Raw genomic sequence first — 22,935 nt, forward strand, 5'->3', positions numbered from 1 at the left:
CAGGACAAGGAATCTCAGCTCATGAGTGATTGTGTCATGACAATTAAAGGAGATCATGTGTGTCGTGCCATATTGCTGGCACTTTTAGTTTTCTTAGGGATACTATGAAGATGACATGAACTAACTGGAAAGAAAGCCATTTGATGTTTGCGAGGGCTGGGGCAGGACAGACTGACTGAGAGAGACCAGGGGGTCTGGTTGAGTAGAATCCAGGAATTTGGCCATCTGAGGATAGGAAGCCCCCCTTGTAGGCCCTTCCCAAATCTGGAGGTTGGGTGTGCTGAACTCGATCAAGGTGGGTTGATTGGATTTGAGGTGGTGTACTCCTTTGAACGCCGCTTCCCTCTCTCCCCAGGTTTCAGGCAGGGAATAGCTACAGCCTCAGTGCCTCCTTGCTCATTGCTCAAAGTCAAGAGGTGTTTTTATGACAAAGGCGGATGAGCACGTCTAAATATTTAACTGGCAGATCAATCTGTGGCGACAAGGAACGGCACTTGCAAAAAAAAAACAGAGGAGGCAATCCAATGACGTCTTCACGACTGGCGGTATGCCGTGGGGAGGGAGCGGGGCTCTGTCTGGGTTGTTTTGTTCTGATAGAACTCAGAGGGGAGAGAGCAATACTTCAAACGAACATAGCCTGGAAGGTCTGCCTCTGGCTGGTAATTAGAGCTGGTGCCCTTGGAGCAGTGGAGAGTGCGTGGGCAAACAGGAGGCTAATGCAGGGAGCTCAAAAGCCTAAGCCAGCTCCATGGTGCACAGAGCTCAAGTAGTGCGTGGAGCGGCGACCTCAGGTGGGAGGAAGGAGGACCCGCAAAGTGTAAATCTGAATGAGTAGCTGTCTTTCCCAGGTTCAGTGTGGGCAGCACTGGGCTTACTGACAAGGTGGTGGCTGTCTCTGCCCCTCTGACCTGACCATGTCACCCTCAAGACGGGAGACAGTGGACTGGTCAGGTAGTGGTGTTATATATGAAGAAGTGGCATGGTGGTCAGGCTTTATTTTAGTAGAGCTGCAAGTGCAGACTTCTGTGTTCTTTAGAAGTGCAGCGCTGGTGGTACCGCATAGAGGCGCTGGCTTGTCATCAGTTGCGAGTGTCCTAAAGCGAGGACAGCAAGAGGACTGAGAGATAATGCTTAGCGATGCCCACTGTGTGCTAGACCCTTTGCTAGAAAATTAACCTGCTTAGTTATACCTTAAGGTAACTCTGAAATAAACAGATACACACACAGGTGCATGACTACACACACACGTGCATAAACACAAACACACACAGCACACACACATTCACACACACGTACGCACATATACATACACAAGCATGTACTTTTATATAAGCATGCACATATATCCATATGTGTATATATATTATATGTATTTTACATATATATATATAGGGCTTCCCTGGTGGCCCAGACAGTAAAGAATCTGCCTGCAATGAAGGAGACCTGGGTTCAATCCCTGGGCTGGGAAGATCCTCTGGAGAAGGGAATGGCAACCCACTCCAGTGTTCTTGCCTGGAGAATTCCATGGACAGAGAAGCCTGGTGGGCTACAGTCCGTGGGGTCGCAGAGTCCAACACGACTGAGCAACTAACACTTAGGTGGCTCAGTGGTTAAGAATCTGCCCGCCAGTGCAGGAGCCACAAGGGACATAAGTTTGATCCCTGGGTCGGGAAGATTCCCTGGAGGAAGAAATGGCAACTCACTCCAGTATTCTTGCCAGAATAATCCCATAGACAGAGGGCTACAGTCACTAGGGTCGTGAAGAGTCAGATGTAACTGAGCACAGAACAGCATGCTGCTGCTGCTGCTGCTGCGTCGCTTCAGTCGTGTCCGACTCTGTGCGACCCCATAGACGGCAGCCCACCAAGCTTCCCATCCCTGGGATTCTCCAGGTAAGAACACTGGAGTGGGTTGCCATTTCCTTCTCCAAACAGAACAGCGCATATATATATATATATATATACACACACACACATATACATATACATATATATATACAATGTGCCGATTATTTATTCTCTCTTTATTTCCCTCACTTTTAATATGGAAATGCCTATAGCTATTCACTTGTATACTTAACTTTTTTTTCACACTCTCTAAAAGTTCATTCCTTTTTAGTGACACAAACTGTATCTAATACCGATTGGGAGGTTCCAGCAGGGAGGGCTGCTCAGAAGAGACCCTTGACCTGGAAGAGCTGCCTCTGTAACCAGGGGAAACCCCAAGGCCAGTGTTGTTAGGCAGCTGCCATCCGCCGACTGCTGGGTGACCCGTGTTTTCTGCCATGATGCTCGGGATCCTTGCGTTGAAGTCGTAAGAGTGTCAGGCCACGTGCAGATGTTTACAGATGTGTTTATGCTTCCTCATTCACCACCGTCTTCAGGGCCTAGGGCAGTGCCCAGCGTGGTGGAGACACTCAGTAAATCTTTGCTGAATGAATGAATTCAGAGAAGTATATGTTCCCATCTTACAGGTGAGGGAGGGGAGGTCAGGTCCAACAAGGTCCACAAAATCACAGAATAGGCAAGCATCAGAGTGAACCTGAGGTATCTCGCTCTCAAATGCGGACCCTTGGCAATGGGTCTAAATGGAAAGAGCAGACGGTATTGTCTCAGACTGGTTTAATGCTCCTAGGACTACAGCCTTTGTTTCCTGCAATTCTGTTCATCTGCTAAATTCTTAGAAATGCTCCCTCAGCTTTATGGGTTTCCTTCATGACATTTTCCTTTCTTCCAAGCAAAATGCAAAGTCAACTTTTAACAACCTCAGAGAAGAAGCGGGTCCCCTGGCCCTGTGGCCCCATAACCCCATGGCCCCGTGGCCCTATGACCCCATGGCCCCAAGCATGAGCCTGCGTGTGTGTGTGCACTTGGATGTATGTGCTCCTGTGCACACACTCGAGAATACCGGGAGGAGCTTGCTCCCAAACAAGTCAGCTCCACAATTTCATAATTATGGAGGATGTTAATGTTCTATGATTGGAAAATGTCACCCTGCGTGACTAATTTGCCAGCAGGGCCTAATTGAAGTTCGGCATCATCTGCGGCTCTGGTAAGTCTTTCTTCTGAGGTGTGGAGGCAGAGGTGATGGCGGTGGCAGCGAGCCAGGGCTGGGTCAGTGGATGGCGATTTATTGCCCCTCATTTCTCAACGGTTCTGAGGGTCAGATGGAACATCAGCTGTGGTTGAAATGGGCTTGGCCATAAAGGAAAAGTCTGGGCCTGGATTAACCCATGTGGCAGGTGGCACTCAGTAAATAGCTGTTCTTTCTCCAGGGAGGATTTTTATTTTTTGAACCAAGGGGATCTTTTGTATGGGGCAAACATCAGAGAGTCACAGGGCCCAAAGCAGCCTTAGGCAGAGTGCAAGTCCTGGGAGGTTTGTTCTTGTGAGTCTCCTGTCTTAAGGATGGATGCGATGGTAAGGTTCTGGGGATGCAAGGCTTACCTGAACATCCCCATTCTCAAGGGGTCACTCTCTAGCTGCTGCTGCTGCTACTGCTGTTGCTGCTGCTGCTGCTTAGCCGCTTCAGTCGTGTCCGACTCTGTGCGACCCCATAGATGGCTGCCTACCAGGCTCCTCCGTCCCTGGGATTCTCCAGGCAAGAACACTGGAGTGGGTTGCCATTTCCTTCTCCAATGAGTGAAAGTGAAAAGTGAAAGTCAAGTCGCTCAGTTGTGTCCAACTCTTCTCGACCCCATGGACTGCAGCCTACCAGGCTCCTCCGCCCATGGGATTTTCCAGGCAAGAGTACTGGAGTGGGGTGCCATTGCCTTCTCCGCTCTAGCAGGCATCACCAAAGGCAAATCAATACTGACAATTCTGGGTGATGACCGCTAGGGGGAGTAGGGCAGAAAAGTGCCTGCTACCTTGTCCTGTGCTGGTACCCACTTTTAACTTTTATCTGACTTACATCTCCTATGCCTCTCACCTCCTTTCTATCAAGTGAGGATACAAGAAGAAGTCAGCCCGGCTTGGAAGAAGGCTTCACCAGAACTCAACCGTGCTGGCACCCTGATCTGGGACTTCTAGCCTCCAGAGCTATAAGAAATAATTTCTGTGGTTCATAAGTCAACTAGTCTATGGCACTTTATGATAGCCACCCAGGCCAAGACAGTGAGGAGAAGACAAAGGACCCAGTTTCATTTAACATGGAGAAACATAGAGGCGAAGGCAGGAACCTTCCAGCATGGGAGCAGCTCTGGTCTAGAAAATGACAGCGAACGGGCAGAAGAGAGGGGACACTGGCCGAAGCTCATGTAGAAGGAATCGCTTTCTTACCCTTTGAATCATTTGACAGCAGGACAGGTTTTCCGTATATAAATACAATTCCCTCTGGTTTTTGTTTTTCCCGCATCATGTGCCAACAGCTCAATGAGTTTTCAGTGAATTTGGAGGGCGTGTTTGGGATGGTCTGCCTTGAAATAGATGCCATGCGATGTACTCACATTTCACTTTGGGGATCCCTAGAGCTTGTTAAAGAGCTTGTACTGTGTCCCCCCAAAACAGGAACAAAGACACCCAAGGGATGGATCGGGAGGGACATGCCAGGACATGTAAACTCAAACTTTGGGAATAGAACATTTTTTTGTACTCTCCATTTTCTGGATGAAAAAAAAAAAAAAAGAAAGAGAGAGAGACACTACTCTTTTTTTAATCTTTTAATTCAAGACATGGGGCAAAAGCAACCAAATCCTATTCTGAACTTTCTCTTGAGCCAGACACAGAAGGTGCTATTTGTTCCTTCTTTCCCCCTGCTTCTCTCCTTAGGCTCTTAATGTTTTACTGACCTCCCTCCCCGCCCAGAAGAGCCCAAAAGTGGGGAAACTAAAATAAAAGATAAAGGCTCATGGAAAATCCACTGTTATCATCGGCACCCCCCACATTTTGCCCCCAGCGCTCTCCCTGGAGTTAGTTCAGGAGGGGAATCCGTAATCTGATTTCAGACGTACAGCATTATTATTCTGTTTCTTCCAATTCTTTTCTCCCTACGCCAGCACAGCTGCCATTCCCCCCGCCACCCACCCCCATCTCTGTCTCTCTCTCTCCCCATCAACTCCTGTATCACTTTCAGGCCAGTCTCTCTGCATTTGATTTCCCTACCTCCTAATATTGAATTTTAATTCAAAGCCCCCCTTCCCTTGCAAATCCTCTGATGACGCAGACCAGCTTGGCTTTCCCCTCTGATTTCCTTCTCCTTTCTTCATTATCAGTGAGTCAGATTAGCATCTGACAAGGGAGCAGAATTGACTCTATTCTGCCTTGACTTCAAAACCTAAGGCGGATTATTGTCCCTGTTATAAATATAAAGGACATTTTAATTTGCTGGGCGCCAAGAACAGGCAAGTCCCCCAGAGTCACTGTTGAACAGGGCCCAGAGTGCTGGGCCCTGCCATCTGTTTTCTGCTGACACGGGGGATACGAGGGTCAGCTTTGGAAGAGCCCCTCCCCCCTTGCCCCTCCCCTATTTTTCTCCACACCCCCTACAGGAAGAAGAGCTCCCCTCTGGGCCTGGCTGAGCCGCTTGGCAGTTCTGGGAGTCAAGGTGTGCATGTACTTAGTACTCAGTCGTGTCTGGCTCTTTGTATCCTGCCAGGCTCCTCTGTCCTTGGGATTCTCCTGGCAAGAATCCTGGAAGTGAAAAGTGAAGTCACTCAGTCGTGTCCAACTCCTTGCGACCCCATGGACTGTAGCCTACCAGGCTCCTCTGTCCATGGGATTTTCCAGGCAAGAATTCTGGAATGGGTAGCCATTCCCGTCTCCAGGGGACCTTCCCAACCCAGGTATCGAACCCTGGTCTCCTGTATGGCAGGCAGATTCTTTACTGTCTGAGCTACCACGGAAGCCCCAAAGGGCTCAAAGGCTGTGCCCAGTGCAGACCTGGGGTGTGTGGATGTTTGAGGAGGGGTCCCAGCCAGCATGGGACTCCCCCCTTCACAACTCCCAAATCCCCTCCCCACCCTTCCTCACTTGCCCCAGTCAGGCTAAGGCCAGCTCTAGGGAGTGTTCGCGTTCTGCTGGGACACGTTGCACATCCAAGCCCCAGAGAGCTGCTGGCTCACAGGCGTGTCCTCGTGGTTGGCCTGCCCTCTGCCATCCCCCGAGGATCTGAGGGGTGTCCTGCTCTGGAAATAAAGGGCTGTTCTTCTTTTCCTTCTGGATGGAGCTTCGGGTTCAGAAGTCCCTTGATTTGGGCCTGTGGCAGCCTGGTCCCCCTTTTCTTTTGGGGGAGGTTAAATCCAATGGATGTTGCTTTTATTTTTCTTAATTTTTATTTTTAAACTTTTACTTTGTGTTGGGGTATAGCTGATTAACAGTGTTGTGATGGTTTCAGGCGAACAGCAAGGGGACTCAGTCATACATATGCATGTATCCATTCTGCCCCAAATTCCCCAGCCCGGCCTCCTTTTGAAAGCCCTGCAGCCATTACTTAGCATGGCCTTCTTTATACAGAAGCGTCTGGAAAGCAGGGACCATGTGTTGTCCTGCTTATAGCTCAGAAATCCCAGGTCCGACCTCTGGCCGTGGGAGATGCTCCTCTGGTCCTTTTTCTCAGGATGATGCGGCAGCTCTTAGAGGAGGGAGGAGAGCCTGGGGCTGCAGATCCACACTGTAGACTCCAGTCCGCCGCTCTGTGTTTGTTGACTGTGAACATGGGAAGGTGCATTAGTTCCTGCGGCTGCCGTAACACGCGATCACACGGTGGCCGACTTACACATTCTCTCGCAATTCTGGAGGCTAGAAGTCCAAACTTGGGGTTGGCTCGTGCTGGAGGCTCTGAGGGAGAGGTCTCCTGCCTCTCTCCCAAGTTGCCAGCCCATCGGTCATCCTTAGATTTTACAGCTGCCTTGCTCCAGCCCCTCCCCCATGTCACATGGCCTTCTTGTATATCTCAGTGTTCTTGTGTCTTTACAGAGCCTTCTTATAAGGACACGGGCCGTCAGACTTAGGACCCGGCCTCTTCCAGCATGACTGCATCTTAACGTGATTACATTGGCTAAAAGCCTGTTTCCCAATAAGGTCTCATTCATAAGCACAATGAGGACGGGTGATTAGGACATAGAATTATCACTTAGGGGAACACAGTTCAGCCCAAAACAGAAAGCCCCTCAGCTTACCAACTGATGCCAGACCTTAGGAGAAAGAGTTTGCTTCAGTGGAAAGGGAACTGAGTTAAGAGAGGGCTGATTGGACCCCAATCCTAAGCACTCAGAAACCATGCTATCTTGACAAAGTCCCTTTAGCGTTCATGAACCTCAGTTTCTTGGCATCAGAATGATTTCAAAGACACCTTTTTTTCCCTAACATTCTATGATTTTAAATTTATTTTTGACTGGGCCATTCTCCTGCTTCAAAGAGAAAGACAAAGAATGAATAAGGGACTTCCCTGGTGGTCCGGTGGTGAAGATTTCACCTTTCACTGCCAGGGGTGCGGGTTTGATCCCCGGTCGGAGAACTGAGATCCCTCATGCCTCCTAGCCAAAAAGCCAAAACATAAAAACAGAAGCAATATTGTAACAGATTCAATAAAGACTTTTAAAGTGGTCCACATCAAAAATATCTTTAAAAAAAGAATGAAGAATAAGAAAACCAAGAAAGCACAGAAATAGAAAAAGGAAAAAGGGGAAAAGAAAATAAACAAGGACCAAGCATAATGGTGAAGGACAGGGAAGCCTGGCATGCTGCAGTTCGTGGGGTCACAAAGAGTTGGACACAACGTAGCAACCAACCAGCAACAGCGAAGTATAATGAGCCGGAGAAGATAAGGAGGGAGGTTAGGACAGGAGAAACATGGAAGCAAGAAAAATCATCAAAGCAAAGTCAAAGAAGGGAGTTTGAGGCGGCGGGTCACAGAGCAGAAAATTGAAGCCTATTTGCCTCTGTGTGTGTGTGTCTGTGTGTGCATTTAACCTTGTTTGCCCATAATCTGACTGCAAAAGAAAAATATAGCTGTATAATGAGGAGCAGAGCATTTTCCCTGGTTGCATACAAACTTCTGCTTTATAAACCATTATCTCCCTGAAGCTATTAATTTAGAGCATATTGTGCGAGGGACTGCCAAGGCACGACCATAGGAAAGGGTGTGTGTGTGTGTAAAGGGAGAGTTTTCTTTTCCTTCTCCTCTCTTAAATAAAGCAGTTTGCTGGCAGAAGTGAGGTCTGGGAGAAAACTACTTTTCTGCTTGTTTGTAGCTGCCTCCCTTATGTTCCTCCTGGAAAAATTGCAATGGGCATAGCCTTAGTCTATGCCCAGCAATCCTTGTGCCCCCCGAGCCCTGTGTCCTGAAGAGGCTGCAATCAGAGCCCCCACAGTATCTCTGGATCTCTCTGTGACTCTTTTTTAAAATTGTGTTTATTTATTTATTTTATTTTGGTTGCGCTGGGTCTTTGTTGCTGTGGTCATGGGCTTTCTCTAGTTGTGCCGAGTGGGGGCTACATTGCACTGCATGGGCTTCTCATTGAGATGGCTTCTCTTGTTTCTGAGCACAGGTTCTAGGCACATGAGGTTTCTGTAGTTGTGATGTGTGGGCTTAGTTGCTCCATGGCAGGTAGGATCTTCTTGCACCAGGGATCAAACCTGTGTCCCCTGCATTGGCAGGCAGATTCTTAACCACTGGCCCACCAGGGTAGTCCCTCTCTGTGGCTTTCTCAAGGGCAGGGACCCTTGAGCTGAGATCCTGTAAATAAATCCCCTCATTGGTAACAAGCTGCAGCCCACCTCCTTTAAACTAGTGCTCTCAATTTCCTGGACACCACGCTATATCCCCTCAATTCACATTCACCTCCCAATGGTGTGGTTGCTGCTCTTAAGAGCTCCTGTGCAATAATGGTGCAGTAGGTAGATTTGCCCAACCCAACAAATAAAAATCCACCATGTTCGTTAAATCAGAATTTCAGAAGAGTATTTTTTTTTAGTATATTATGTCCCCAACATTTTGTGAGACACACTTACTAAAATAATTATTTGGTGTTTGTAGGAAATCTGTTGATGGGGCATCTTGCATTTTATCTGGCAATCCTTGCGGCAGAGAGCAGACAGTGAAAAGCCCTCCTACTCTGCCTGTTGTCATTCTCCGCTGAGTCCCTGAACCATTGGCAGTCTTCTCTTTCCCACTCCCCCTGACATTTTCATATGATATATGAGTTCTTCTTCTTCGAGGTCCGTCCCTTTTGGACAGAAGGGGTCAGTGAAATGCCACGAATAAATAACTAGCCTTGCTTGTCACCCAGATTAGCCCTTGGGAAGGATCTCCTTTTTGCTGAGATACATCAGCGGTGCTCACTTAGAGCTCCTTTTTTTTTTTTAGCCCCTACATGCATCCCTTCATAGGTATTTATCTTTTGCCACTAAAACACCAGGCAGGGGGGGAACAGTGCAGCGTGAGATCCATCAAAATGGCAAACATTCCAGCAATCACACTCCTAGGAATCTGCCCCAAGGAAATAATCAGAGATGTGCACAGAGATTTATGTGCAAGAATGTGCCTCACAGAGCTATTTATAATAGTGAAATATTGGAAACCCTCTATGCGCCCAACAATGGGAGCATGGTAAATTACAGGACATTCTTGAGTGGAATATTATGTGACAACTAAAAATCGTGTTTTTAGAAAAATGTTTTATGACACAGCAGTATGAATAATGTAGAGAGTGGAAGAAAAAGTGAACGTGGCTCTGTGATCCTGATACACTCAGGGAAAAGTCTAGAAGGAAATTCACCAAAATGTTAGGTGCTTGGAAGAGTGTGGGGCCCAGCCTGCAAGACTGCATACGATTCATTTAAGACTTTTTCCCCTTTCTGGTGGTCAGGGCTCAGTGGTTGAAAATCAACACGAGAGGGCAGTTTGGTTCACTGTTACCTATGGGCCATCGCTTGGTGGTTGTTTCTCCGAGCTGGGGTAGGGTATGGAGCAAGAAGTGGGGTGAGATCCTTGCCTCTGTTCATCTGTCTTTCACAAATGAGGACACCTTTGTTCCAGTACCCTGGAGCACCCTTTTCTAGTCTGCAAGTTAACTGCTGGCTAACAGCCAGATCATGGCAACCCAACTCCAGTATTCTTGCCTGGAGAATTGCCATGGACAGAGGAGCCTGGCGGGCTACAGTCCATAGGGTTGCAGAGTCGGACATGACTGAAGTGACTTAGCACGCATGCACACACCATCATTTATGACTTCCTCTGACTTAGCCGCGGCTCCCCACCTTAGAGGACGCCCTGTAGAACTAGGGCTCAGTAACCCGCGGTGTGCTCCGTGCAACTATCAGTGTGTCCAGGAGACACGTGTGTCACTTTTTCCATACAGGTGAATGCTGTGGCCATCTGTGCAATGCAAAACAGATTTGTTTAATAAGTCTTGTGTATGTCATACAGTTATACGTTTCTTTGTTTTCCAACCAAACAACTTAAAAGATATACTTATCAAATGACAGTGAAGCACAGAAGTTACTTGTTTCTTAAATCGTAATTGCTGATCATCGTTTTATGTTTCTGGAGTAAAAGTATGGACTTCATATGTTTTTGGACTTTGAAGTTTTATTTGTTCTATATGAATGAGTACTTTACCTTCATACAGCTGGTTTACAAAGAGTTTTTAAAAGGGGGGAGAAATTGTTCTCAATTTGAGTAGTTTGGAAATTTTTGGCCTATAGACCAAAGTTAAACTTCTCAGCATAACCTGGTCTGGACCAGAAATTCTAGCTTCAACCTTTTCACACTCCCTCCTAACTAGACTCTTGAACACGCCTTTGCCTTCAAATCATCCCTTCTTTGAATGTCTTTTTCCATATTTTCATCTCTCTGTTTTACTTCAACAACAAATTCAAGTATCACATGCTCTCTGAAGACTTCCTAGTGTTCGAATTAGAGATGGCTTTTTGCTTTGTAATCCCTGATGGCTCAGACGGTAAAGCGTCTGCCTGCAGTGCGGGAGACCCAGGTTCGATCCCTGGGTTGGGAAGATCCCCTGGAGAAGGAAATGGCAACCCACTCCAGTACTCTTGTCTGGAAAATTCCATGGACAGAGGAGCCTGGTAGGCTACAGTCCATGCGGTCGCAAAGAGTCAGACACGACTGAGTGACTTACACACTTTCTTGCTTTGTACCTCATTTGCAATCATTTGTTCAGGTCTCCATCTCCCCCATGAATCTCTGGGCAATTTGGGAGGAAGGTACATTTATACCTTTAAAAAATTATCCCAGCTCCTTGCACATGAGTGGAGGCAGGTAGATTTCTTGATTGAGATAATCACCTTGACCCCAGCCCAAACAGAAGTCCTAGCTCAAGGGTTCTGAAACAATCATTCAACATCTTTTTATTGAGCACCTATTATGGGTCAGACACTATTATTGGCAATGGCGATATGGTGGGAATAAGACAGGTGTCTCCTCTCAGGGGAAGGCCCATTCTAGTGAGATGGATGATGGATGGATAGTAACATAAATAAAAAACAGAATCTTAGAACAAAACAGGGTAATGTTATTCATTCAGTCATTCAGCAGATATTTATTGCATACCTATGACACATTAGATGTCCTCATTGCTGGGAATACAGAAGGAAACAAGGCAAAGATTTTGTTTTCAAGGCTTTCTGAGGATGGGAAGGGACCTGTGGGTGAGATGCAGTGTTAGGTGAGATGGTGGAGGAGGCATTCATCCATCAAGAAGCTGCCAGGGACCTAGATGATGAAGAGGATGGTACTCGAATAAACAGCCATTTTTATAAATAATTAAGAAACTCCTTTTATGCTCTGAGAATGTTTTGTAGTCTGCGGGTCTTCAGCTTCCTGTGTAAGCCTCCAAGCTGGTTTAGGGAGCAGAGTCCTGAAGTTCATTTCTATGAGTCCATCTGTTTTAAATGGTTATGGGTAAAGAAATCGGTTGAGATTCACCCTAAGGGCCTCCCCTCCAGAAACAAAGCAAGATAAAATTTTGGATTCTATTTTTTCATCAAATCATTCATGCTAATCTTATGAAGCAGGGTGGCCAGGCTCATTACCTACAACGGGCATTATGGTAGATTTGTCTAGAACCCTGAGTCCCCTGACTTACATCTCTGAGTTCACCCAAGACATCTAGAATCAGCCCCTTATGGCATGTTCAGTGTTCACTGGAACTTCTGGTTCCTAAAATCTTGTGGCAGAAGTACTTTAAAACGTTGCTTGTTCTTTCCCTCTGGGGATGGACAGGACTACGCCCCAGGCAGATGGAGAGTTGCATTTCTTGTGTAGGGAAAAGGAGATAGCCCTGAGCTCTGGGCTGAGTGTCTCAGTGGGGTGATTTTACGTTAAGTCCTGTCCTTCTCTGGGCCTGGTTTTGTACTTCTGCAAAGGGAACTGGGCTTCCCTGGTGGCTTAAAGAATCCACCTGCAATGCAGGAGACCTGGGTTTGATCCCTGGGTTGGGAAGATCCCCTGGAGAAGGGAATGGCAACTTACTCCAGTGTTCTTGCCTGGAGAATTCCACAGACAGAGGAACCTGGTTGGTTACAGTCCATGGGGTCGCAAACAGTCAGACACGACTGGGTGACTAATGCACACACAAAAAGGACTGGTAAGATGAAATGTCATGTCTGACTTACCACGATTATTTAATCATTTGCTTTAAAGAGCTGGGGAAATTGAGTCTCAGTGTCAGGCAGAGGCTCCTCACCATCTCGGAGAAAATTGCCTTTTCAATAGAGAACAATTCCTCTCTGGTTCCCTGTTCAGCATGCTGGCCACCGCCAGACCGCACTTGGTCCCCAGCAAGCTTTTGTTCAGGGCAGCCTGCAGAGAGGCTGCAACAAGCACACTGGCCTCCGGGCCCCGTTTCTCATTTTCCACCCGGGTGTCATTTAGATGGAAGCTTTTATTACCTCTTTTTCTCCTGGGTTCCTTTCTTTTCTATTCTGATGCGTCCACAAATACAATTAGAGAGGACAAATGCTAATTTCCTGGAGAGCTGGAAACTAAATTTTTTTAAAAAAAGAGACAGGACTTTAGAGGGAGAACACTCTCTATTTTCACAAAGGCAGTGAAGCAGAGTCAGGGAGGGCTGGGTGGAAAGAGAGGAGGCTCTGATTCGGGAAGCTGTGCTCCCTGCTGTTGGCATGAAAGAGAAGTCGACTCAAGTGTCCCTGCCTGAAGTGACATACATTTGTATGGGAGGCAGGATCCATTGACTGGAAAATGCAGGGACATGCCAGGGACTAGCTCACGATCTCAAAGGGGTTTTAACACAGGCGCTGATTGTGGCCATGGACACCCAGAGAGCGTTGCCATAGCTCCATGTCTCCATTAGGAATCCTGCAATTTGGACGTGTCTGGAGGTGTAGGACTGAGTCTGTCCAGTGGAGGGCACCAGTGGGCTCCATCCCCAGAGCAGCCTTCCTCTGAACACTCTCTGCTTCCCTAGGAGGGTTGACAAACAAGGCTGGGCTGCCTTCATCTCTTCAGCCTCCTGAGCCTGGCTTCCATCCATCCAGGGAGAGCAGGAGCCCTGGATCCAGAGTCACCAGCCTTGGGTTTTAGTCTCAGCTCTGAGACTGCCAGCAAGCCGGACATCTTGGCCTTTGTTTTCCTATCTTCCAAATTTGTGATAATTATCTCAGAGGTGCCTTTCAGCTTGAACACCCTGCAGTTCTATGACTCACAGGTATGACTGACGCTCTGAGCAGAAAGGGAGATTAACTTGAAATGTTCTTGAAGCTCCTTCGAGTAGGGGTGATTTGTGAACAACTTCAGTTAGAGGAACAAGGAAACTTCCTCCCTACAACCTCTTGAATCAGAAGTGTATTAAGTTTTTAAACTTAGGTCCCTGGAATCTTTTCAGGTAAGCCTGTTAAAAGGAAGCAACATGGTTAGGCTTGCAGTAGGGTGAGTCAAGCACCATAAAAATGACCCCCAATAACAAATAACCCCCAAATTTCAGGAGCCTAAACACAATCAAATTTTATTTCTTATTCATGTCACAGTCCAGTGAAATTTGAGGGAGATGAAATGGGCTCAGCTCCACTGAGTCATTCAAGGACTCTAGACTCCTCTCAGTTTGGGACTCCATCCTTCCCTCGTCCTCAAGGTGTTCTGTTCAGCCAGGGGGAGGGGGAGAGAGGGTGGGGGGCTGTTTACAGGTCAAGCCAGGAAGTGATGTATATGGGGCATATGTGCTAAGTCTCTTCAGTTGTGTCTGACTCTGTGTGACCCTATCGACTGACGCCTGCCAGGATCCTCTGTCCATGGGATTCTCCAGGCAAGAATACTGGAGTGGGCTGCCATACACTTCTTCAGGGGATCTTCCTGAGCCAGGGATTGAACCCACATTTCTTACATCTCCTGCACTGGCAGGCAGGTTCTTTACTACTAGCTCAACCTGTGACGCCCCAGATGTACATGGTGCCGGCCACGTGGCCCCGCCTAAGGGCTCAGGGACTGAGTAATATGGCCCCAAAAGAAGGAGAACAAAGACTTTGGTGAGGACTGGTGATCTCTGCCTAGCTCAGGGCTGTTTCTGAGAATGAAGAAGTGGGGTTCTAACTTGCCCCTGACTGTAGAACACACACTGTTTGCATAATCAACTGTCTCTGGCACTGCAGGACTGGGTCTTGCCAGAGCTATGTCCTTCTCTGTTTCCCATAAAAGCACTATGTAGGCTGGGCTGGGGTGTGCTCTGAGGTCAGATGTATCATGCAGCTAATCCCAGCTCCATTAATTAACCATGAGAACTTGAATAAGAAACCTGTTCCCAGATTACAGATGAGGCAACTGAGGGTTATAGAAACTGACTGACCCAATTTCAGAGGGTCGTGGTGAGGATTAGATGAAATCAGATATTTAGAGGTGACTGGGACAGAGAGGACACTCGATAAATAGAATCAGAGGTCTCTTTTCATTTCCCTTCTGGGATCATTCTAACACCCTAAGAACCCTATTAGGAACACTGGTCTATGGCTCAGCTCATTAATGGATTTGGGCCACTTCCAGCTCCCTGAAACAGTGTAAGATCCTTTCCACCCCTGTTGAAAGGGAGGGTTAATGTTAGCTCTGAGGCTGGCATGTGTTCAATAAGACATAAAATAGAAGCTGAAAACCATAGAGAAGAAGGGGCAGAGATAATTACACTAAAAATCCAGGCTACTTAAGTGACAGCAATTGAATATTAAATTTAGTTTTGAGATGTCTGGTAGCCATGGCAAAAAAGGGGAATTGAATGGATGACAGATCTCGCTGTCTAATTTTAGAAGGCATGATTCTTTGTAAGGGAATATTAATTGTGTAAGGGGATGATAGACTTACAGGGTTGCAAAGAGTTGGACATAACTGAGTGAGTAACACCACCAGACGTCAAAGACATTGACCAGGTGCTTATAGATAACCATCACTGACCCTTCTTTCTAGGCAATTGGCTCTGAAAAACTGCCTTTGGAGTTTTGAAAGTTTATCTGGGGCAGAATGGAGGTGATGATCCCCAGGATTTAGTGGCAGGCTGGTGCTTCTCAAAGGTAGAGTAAGTAGACGCTCCCCTGATGGACCGAGATTTGAAGAGTCAAGACACAGGAGGGGCTTCCCAAGTAGCGCTAGTGGTAAAGAATGCAGATTAGAAGTTAGAGACGCAGGTTCGATCCCTGGGTTGGGAAGATTCCCCTGGAGGAGGGCATGGCCACCCACTCCAGTATTGTTGCCTGGAGAATCCCATGGACAGGGGAGCCTGGCCGGCTGCAGTCCATAGGATTGCACAGAGCTGGGCATGGTTGAAATGACTTAGCACACACTCAGGGAGGACACAGGTGAGAGGAGTCTCTCTTTTACAGGCTGGATTCTAAGAGCCAGGAATCACCCTCCACAGAGCCACAGGGACTGTGAATGTGATGGGGACAGAGCAGAAATGCTGCTGCCAAGTTCTCCATCGGGCTCCCTTTCCAGCAGCTTCGCTGGATGATGAGCAAGGATTCAGCTGACCTGTCCAGGGCCGGCCCTGCGCTGGTGTCATGTGCCGACTGTAAATCCTTCTGAAATCATTTCGCATTTGATTTAGAAGCCCATTTGCCTAATTGTAATGATAAAACAACACTACATGCAGATGTCTCACTATTTTTAAAAACCCAACTTGCCTTTAATGAGTGCTCGATGTGGCCGCCGGTGGCAGCAAGCGTAGAGATGCCAAGGCTGGGAGATGGAGCTGCTGAAATGGGATGGCCACTGAGCAAAACTGTCAATTTATTTTCTCTTATAATAAAAATTTTAGGGGAGAGGATCGAGTTAAAATCTACAGGAAACACTTCCATCCAGGAATCTTTTAAAGCTCGTGCCAACATCAACAACAAGGAGCGCGTTTGGAAAGTGCTTTGCAAACCTCCACAGAGAGCTCCACATCGCTGAGACGGTGAAGTCAGGGATGTTCACAAAACACCTGTGCAAAGGAGCTGCTAGTACTGGGTATTTAAGTCCTGCTTATTTACACAGTTGTGCTGGGGCCTTGAGGGGACAGGAATCATTCTCCTCTTTAATAAACAAGGAAACTGAGTCATAGCCACCGGTTGGACTGACTTCATTGCAACTTGGATCCTGTCACATGGCACGGATCTGGGTTTTGGAGGTCGACCTCACAGCAAGGTTATGGGGTGACCATTTGACTTGGGACCTTAGGCACAGTCTCCATGTGAACTGCATCCGGCAAGTGGTGGAACTGGGCATGGAAATAAAGCAAGCCTGGACGACTGCTGTAAGTCTCTCCTTCCTGCAGAATTTGACCCAAGTGGCCACTAGGCCTCTTCCAAGTGTCACACATCTGGTCCTGTTTCCTTCCTTTGTCCTGTCCTCAGACCTTCCTCAAAAGGCTGTAAACACTAGATGCATTCAGGGCCAGCCCTGCACACTTTACCCTCCCTGCGTTCAGCCCCAAGAGACAACGAGGCAACCAGGAATGTGTGAAAGATCTGGCATCAGTAGAGGACTTAGACTGGAACCTCCGTGCAGCTATTTGTAAAATTGTATGGCTGTGGGTAGATAGCCCAGGGTGTTGTTGTTCAGTTACTCAGTCATGTCCTACTCTTTTTGACCCTGTGGACTGTAGGCTTCCCTGTCCTTCACCATCTCCTGGAATTTGCTCAAACTCATGTCCATTGAGTTGGTGATGTCATCCAACCATCTCATCTTCTGTCGTCCCCTTCTCCTCCTGCCTTCAATCTTTCTCAGCATCAGGGTCTTTTCCAATGAGTTGGCCTTTTGTTTCACGTGGCCAAAGTATTGGAGCTTTAGCATCAGTCCTTCCAGTGAATATTCAGGATTTATTTCCTTTAGGATTAACTGGTTTGATCTCCTTGCTGTCCAAGGGACTCTCAAGAGTCTTCTCCAGCACTATGATTCAAAAGCATAAATTCTTCGGCGCTCAGCTTTCTTTAGGGTCCAACTCTCACATCTGTACGTGACTACTGGAAAAACCATAGCTTTGACTATATGGACCTTTATTGGCAAAGTAATATCTCTGCTTCTTCATATGCTGTCTAGGTTTGTCATAGCTTTTCTTCCAAGGAGCTAGTGTCTTTTAATTTCAAGGTTGCAGTCACTGTCCACAGTGATTTTGGAACTTCATTTGAATGGAGTCTCTTCTGAACCCTAACTTATGAGTATGATCCCCAGCAGCACAATCTGCACCATCTACTTATTTGTTAGAAATACCAGTTCTTGGGCCCTACCCCAGACTGACTGAAGGGTAACTACTCAGTGGGGGTGGGCCCAGCAATCTGGGTTCTTAAACCCTTCACGTGCTTCTGGAGTGTGCTTACATTTGAGAACTCTTGCTCTGACTGATGCTACTGGTAACCTTACAAAGAGGTTGTGAAGTTATCATTAAGCCAGGTCAAGTGAGTGGGTCAATGATTGACGGTCATGAGAGTGGCTTATCATCATGCTCAACATCATGTCTTCTCTGGAGAGTCCTTTTAGCTTGAGAGACAGAAGGTTCATGGCTCAGAACAGCTGCCTGGACCTTTTTCTCTTAGTGGATGCTTAAGGCCTGGGGGCATAGACGTGACTTTATACAATCTTATATTCTTGGCCTTTTTATTCAAGCTCTGGAGCAGTGGGAAGAGTTCCACGAGAGAGAAGACTGTGAGTCCTACAGGGACTCTTTGGGCAGCATGTTGACCCCTATGTACCATTACCTCCCCCGTGATGAAGGTCACGTTCCAGAGAGGAAGGACTTTGTCTGGAGGTGGCAGGAAGACTTTCTGTCCCTGGATTCTGGAAGGGACTTTTGTTTGTTATGTTTTGTTTTTCCCACCCCAAGTCTTATTATTACGTTTCTGTGGTTCATTAACTTCCAATAGGATAGCGGAACTCCTGAAGAGGTTTTCTTACTCCAGAATAATCCCACGCAAAAGTAATACAAAAGAGTTATAAAACCTTTGTAAATAGTTTACATTTAAATCATACTTCCTACCCCAAGTACCTTCATTTTGCTCCTCGAAACATCCCTTGGAATTAGGCAGGATGGGGGTGATTGTCAATATTTTACAGATGTGGGGCCTGAAGCAGAGAGGGACTGAGGACTTAACTGATCACGTGGTGGCCCCTGAGTCAGGAACCTGGCCTCTGGCTCTCACTGCTGGATCGGGGAATTTTTTTTTAGAAAGTATTTTTATGATTTATTTATTTACTATTTATGTGGTTGCACAAGGTCTTAGTTGTGGCGCTCGAGATCTTCAGACTTAGTTGCTGCATGTATGTGGGATCTTCAGTTGCGGCAAATGGGATCTAGATCCCTGATCAGGGATCGAACCCTGCTTTGGGAGGTCACTGGACCCCTGGGGAAGTCCCTGGGTGGGGAATTCTGAGGGCCCTACTCCCGGAGGCTGTGGCGGACATGGGGAAACAAACAATGCTTGTTTATCAAGCAAGGGAGCAGAACCCGAGATTTAGCACCTTGTGTAGGAGAGCCCCCTGACCTCCTCAGTCTCCTGGGAGCGGACAGGAGATAGGGAGTGGGGAGCAGAGAATTCGCAATTCTGAAGGGAAGAAGAGATGCTAAGGAGTTGCTTGGCAATCTTTGCACAGAAGGTCTGAAGCTCTATACCCGGGAGCCCCAGAGGAGCCATTGGGCAGGCATGGTTCTCCCTGGGAGGTGTCTGTCTTCAAATCCTGTAACCGAATGTGGCAGGTTCACCCTGGGTGCTGCTGCTTTGAGACAGCACATTCCGATCTTCCCATCTTGAGGTTTGGGACTGGTTCTCTGAACCGTTTTTACATTTTGTGCATGTTATCTCAAGCTTGATCTCCCTGTGATCAGGCAGGATCTGAGCAGCCACTGTGACGACCAGCTAGGAACACTGAGGCTCAGGGCAGCTGGTTGAAAGGACAGTGAGCCAGAGTTTAGGACTCAGCCACCAAATACGGTCCCTCGTGTCTCCCTTCCTGAGGAAGCAGCAAGTCCCAGGGAGACCAGGTGGGACAGGGCCTTCCAGTGGCCACACACCCCCTGCCTCCATTCCTGCTGGGCCCTGGCATCAGCCTGTATTGGGTCTGAGTGACGAGCAAGACAACTGGTCCAGTGGAGTGGAGGTGGGATGAGGGGGGGGGGTCTGCTTTCTCTCTCTTCTTTTTCCTGCCAGTAATCCAGCTGTTCTCATTCCAGACCCTTTGAGGGAGGGTTAACAGCCTCTTTTGTTGGAGGCACCAGCTGGTGCAGACACTATCCCCAGAGGAGACTTAAATCATCCTGCCTTTTGCTACCAAGGCATCAGACACAAGAGGCGGTGTGTGTGCATGTGTGTGTGAGGGTGCACCTGTGTGTGTGTGAGGGAACAATATGATCCTCATCCTATCATCCCAGCTACTCATGCCCCACCAAGGGAAGTTGGTGCAGCCTCATGCAGGAGGGGAGAATGTGAAACAGACGAGAACTGGCCAGCCAGAGGTAAAGGGATCCATTCCAGGCAAGAGCTTCCCCCTCTCACCAGTGCAGATGTAGTAGATCCTCCCTGCATCGCCCCTCACCCCCCAACAAAGGACACAGCATTGTAGCTGGAAAGGCCCTCAGAGGGTGGTGTACGCCACTACACAGAGAAGGGACAGGGCAGGGCCCAGAGTGAGTGAGTGACTGAGGCAGTTTTTGTCAACTGATGTCACAGGAGGCTTAGAGGCAGAAACCAGTGTTATTACATTCATGCCAATGCCTCACCACTGACCTTGGCCATGGATTTCATGATAACAATAAACATTCACAGTTCTGACTCATCAGTCCAATTATTTTCAATATCTTTTTTAATCATAGGAAAAATCCAGTAATGATAGCTTACTTTTATCAAGTGGTGTCTGTGCCAAGTGCTTCCCAAGGATTGGTTCCTGTAACATCCCTACAGTGGTTGAGACAGATTCATCACCGCCTCAGGGAACTGAGGCTTGGCTTAAGAAGCTTGCCCCACCCAGGTTTACAGCTTTCACTAACATCAAGCTGATCTCTGATTCGTAAAATATCTGAAGAGCTGGGATGAAGGAGGCTTAAGCTGCTTTAAATACTGTTCAAACACAAACAGTAAGTGGTAGAACCAGGTACTGAGCCCAAGAAGTCCAACTCCAGATCATGAGTTTCACTTACACAACTGGACTTCTCCCCCAAGCCCGCATATTAATACATCTGCTTGGACTTCCTTATGATAACCTTTGTTCAAAGTCTTGTTTGACTTTCTTTTTCTGCCTCTCTGTGTGGCTTGCAGAATCTTAATTCCCCAAGCAGGGATTGAACCCAGCCCACTGCAGTGGAAGTGCTAAGTCCTAACCACTGGACTGCCAAGGGCATTCCCTTGACCTTTTGACTAGAGTCATGACTAGACTAGGCTAGAGTCATGACTCCCATGACTAGAGTCATGACATTCATGACTCTAGAGTCTAGTGGCCCAAGTAATTTTTGAAGCACATGTTGTTTTCCAGAGCTGTAGATAAAGGTGAGCAATGCATCCTAATAATTGATGAGTGTTGAATCAGAAAAAAAAAAGGATATCAAAGATAGATTTTTTTTTTTTTTTTGCTGATGGTAAATGATCTTTGAAGTCAGTAGTCCTGAGAGTAAGGTGAAAAATACCAAAATGATGTAGCCCTGTGGAGTACTTGCTCTCAGTAACTTTCATTTATGCCAAGAGCAATGAAACAATAAAGGAGCCGATGTCTTGTGTTCTAAGAAGTGCTTTTGGTGCAGTTTTCCCCAAATTTATGTAACTGGCTTTCATTAAGGTTTAGCTGCTAGGTCATGCATAAAATGTCTGAAGAGCTAAGATGCAGTCAAGTGGCTTAAGATGCTTTTTCACTGTTGATACTCAGCTCCAGCTGAGAGTCTGGAGTTCTTTGCTTCATGTCGTTGCCTATTTAAACCTCCGTAATTTCCTCCTTGGGAGGCTTTGTCAGCTCCAAGCCCGGCTCTCAGAGGTTCTCTGTGTGGCTGAGGACTTCGGATGAGTGAGCCCTGGATCGGTGGGGAACATCCAGGGATGGTCCTGTGCTGTTCTGGGCCCACCCACCAAAGGGGTTGGAGCCATGGCTGGACTACATCTGTTTGCCCGGCTCATCTTGCTTCTTTGCCTTCCTCTGCCCTTGGCTGTCCCTCCCTCTTTCATCCTGCTCTTACCCCACCAGCTCCAAGTCGATGAGTGGAAAGGCATCTCCAGAGTTAGAGGTCAACATGAGTGTGGATTGTCTGCAGACATGGGCCCCGAGGAGTTCTCCACCTACCGTCATTTAGCTCCATGGAAACCCTGGACCAGCACAAAGGGGCTGGCCAAGCAGAAGGAGTAGCTGATCCTGCTGCCTTGAGCCTTGTCCCAGAGAGGGTCAGTGCCTTGGCTGGTAGCCTCTAGGAGAAAATGCTGCTAAGACTCTTGTTGACAACATGCAAGTTTGAGTCCCAGAGACTTGGGTGCAAATCTGCTTCTCAGGTGAGATCTCAAACTACTCAACTTCTGTGAGCGTACATTTAAAATGAGCAGGATAATTGGAAAGGTGGAGTGAGATACTGGTTACTTTTAGCAGTAGGCCTGGAAAATAGTAGTGCTGTGCTAGGTTGCTTCAGTCAGGCTGTCTCTTTGTGACCCTAGGGATTGTAGCCCACCAGAGAAGGCGATGGCACCCTACTCTAGTACTCTCGCCTGGAAAATCCCATGGATGGAGAGGCCTGGTGGGCTGCAGTCCATGGGGTTGCTAAGAGTTGGACACGACTGAGCGACTTCCCTTTCACTTTTCACTTTCATGCATTGGAGAAGGAAATGGCAACCCACTCCAGTGTTCTTGCCTGGAGAATCCCAGGGATGGGGGAGCCTGGTGGGCTGCCGTCTATGAGGTCGCACAGAGTCGGACATGACTAAAGCGACTTAGCAGCAGCAGCAGCAGGGAGTACTGGCGTCGGTCACCATTCCCTTCTCCAGGGTATCTTCCCAATCCAGGGATTGAACCCAGGTCTCCTGCATTGCAGGTGGATTCTTTTCTGTCTGAGCCACCAGGCAGATGTCTGAGCCACGCTCGTAGATGCTCAGTAAGTAAGTATTATCATTACTGCTTTCACAACTGGGGAATATGTCTCATTGTCCCCACTCTGCAGTTCTAGGAAAGTACACGAGTCAATCTCTTCCTCCCTTTCCACTTTCTTCCTTTCCTCCCTCCCATCTTTCCTTCCTAATTGAACAGGTTCTCATGGAGAGGTTAGTTTCTGCAGGGAGCAGTTCTGGGTCCTCTGACCTCCAGGCTCCCTGTCCTCCAAGAGCCCCAACTCCCACCCACCTTCCCTCTCCCCTCGTGCTCCTGGGGCTGCTGGCTGCCCCTTGGCCTGGCTCATTGCTGCCCAGTGACAGCATTTCCTCTGTTTTGTGTCCCCCCAACCTGAGACTGGGGCTGGCTTCCCGGGAGAGGAATCAGACAGTGCGGCTGTAATGAGTCTGCAGTGTTATTTCTCTCTCAGCCCCTCTTGCTGGGATCAGAATG

At 47.7% G+C, this 22,935-nt stretch overlaps 1 long non-coding RNA gene across 1 annotated transcript; it reads left to right on the plus strand.

Annotated features, from left to right (window-relative positions):
• Nucleotides 1-343: 343 nt before the first annotated feature.
• On the plus strand, nt 344-4,629 carry LOC129658646 (uncharacterized). The gene is made up of 2 exons (XR_008717480.1): nt 344-545; nt 3,946-4,629. It is a non-coding gene; the product is annotated as an uncharacterized LOC129658646 (long non-coding RNA).
• Nucleotides 4,630-22,935: the final 18,306 nt, after the last annotated feature.

This window comes from Bubalus kerabau, chromosome 8, assembly GCF_029407905.1.
Source record: "Bubalus kerabau isolate K-KA32 ecotype Philippines breed swamp buffalo chromosome 8, PCC_UOA_SB_1v2, whole genome shotgun sequence".
NCBI classification, from domain to species: Eukaryota; Metazoa; Chordata; class Mammalia; order Artiodactyla; family Bovidae; genus Bubalus; species Bubalus kerabau.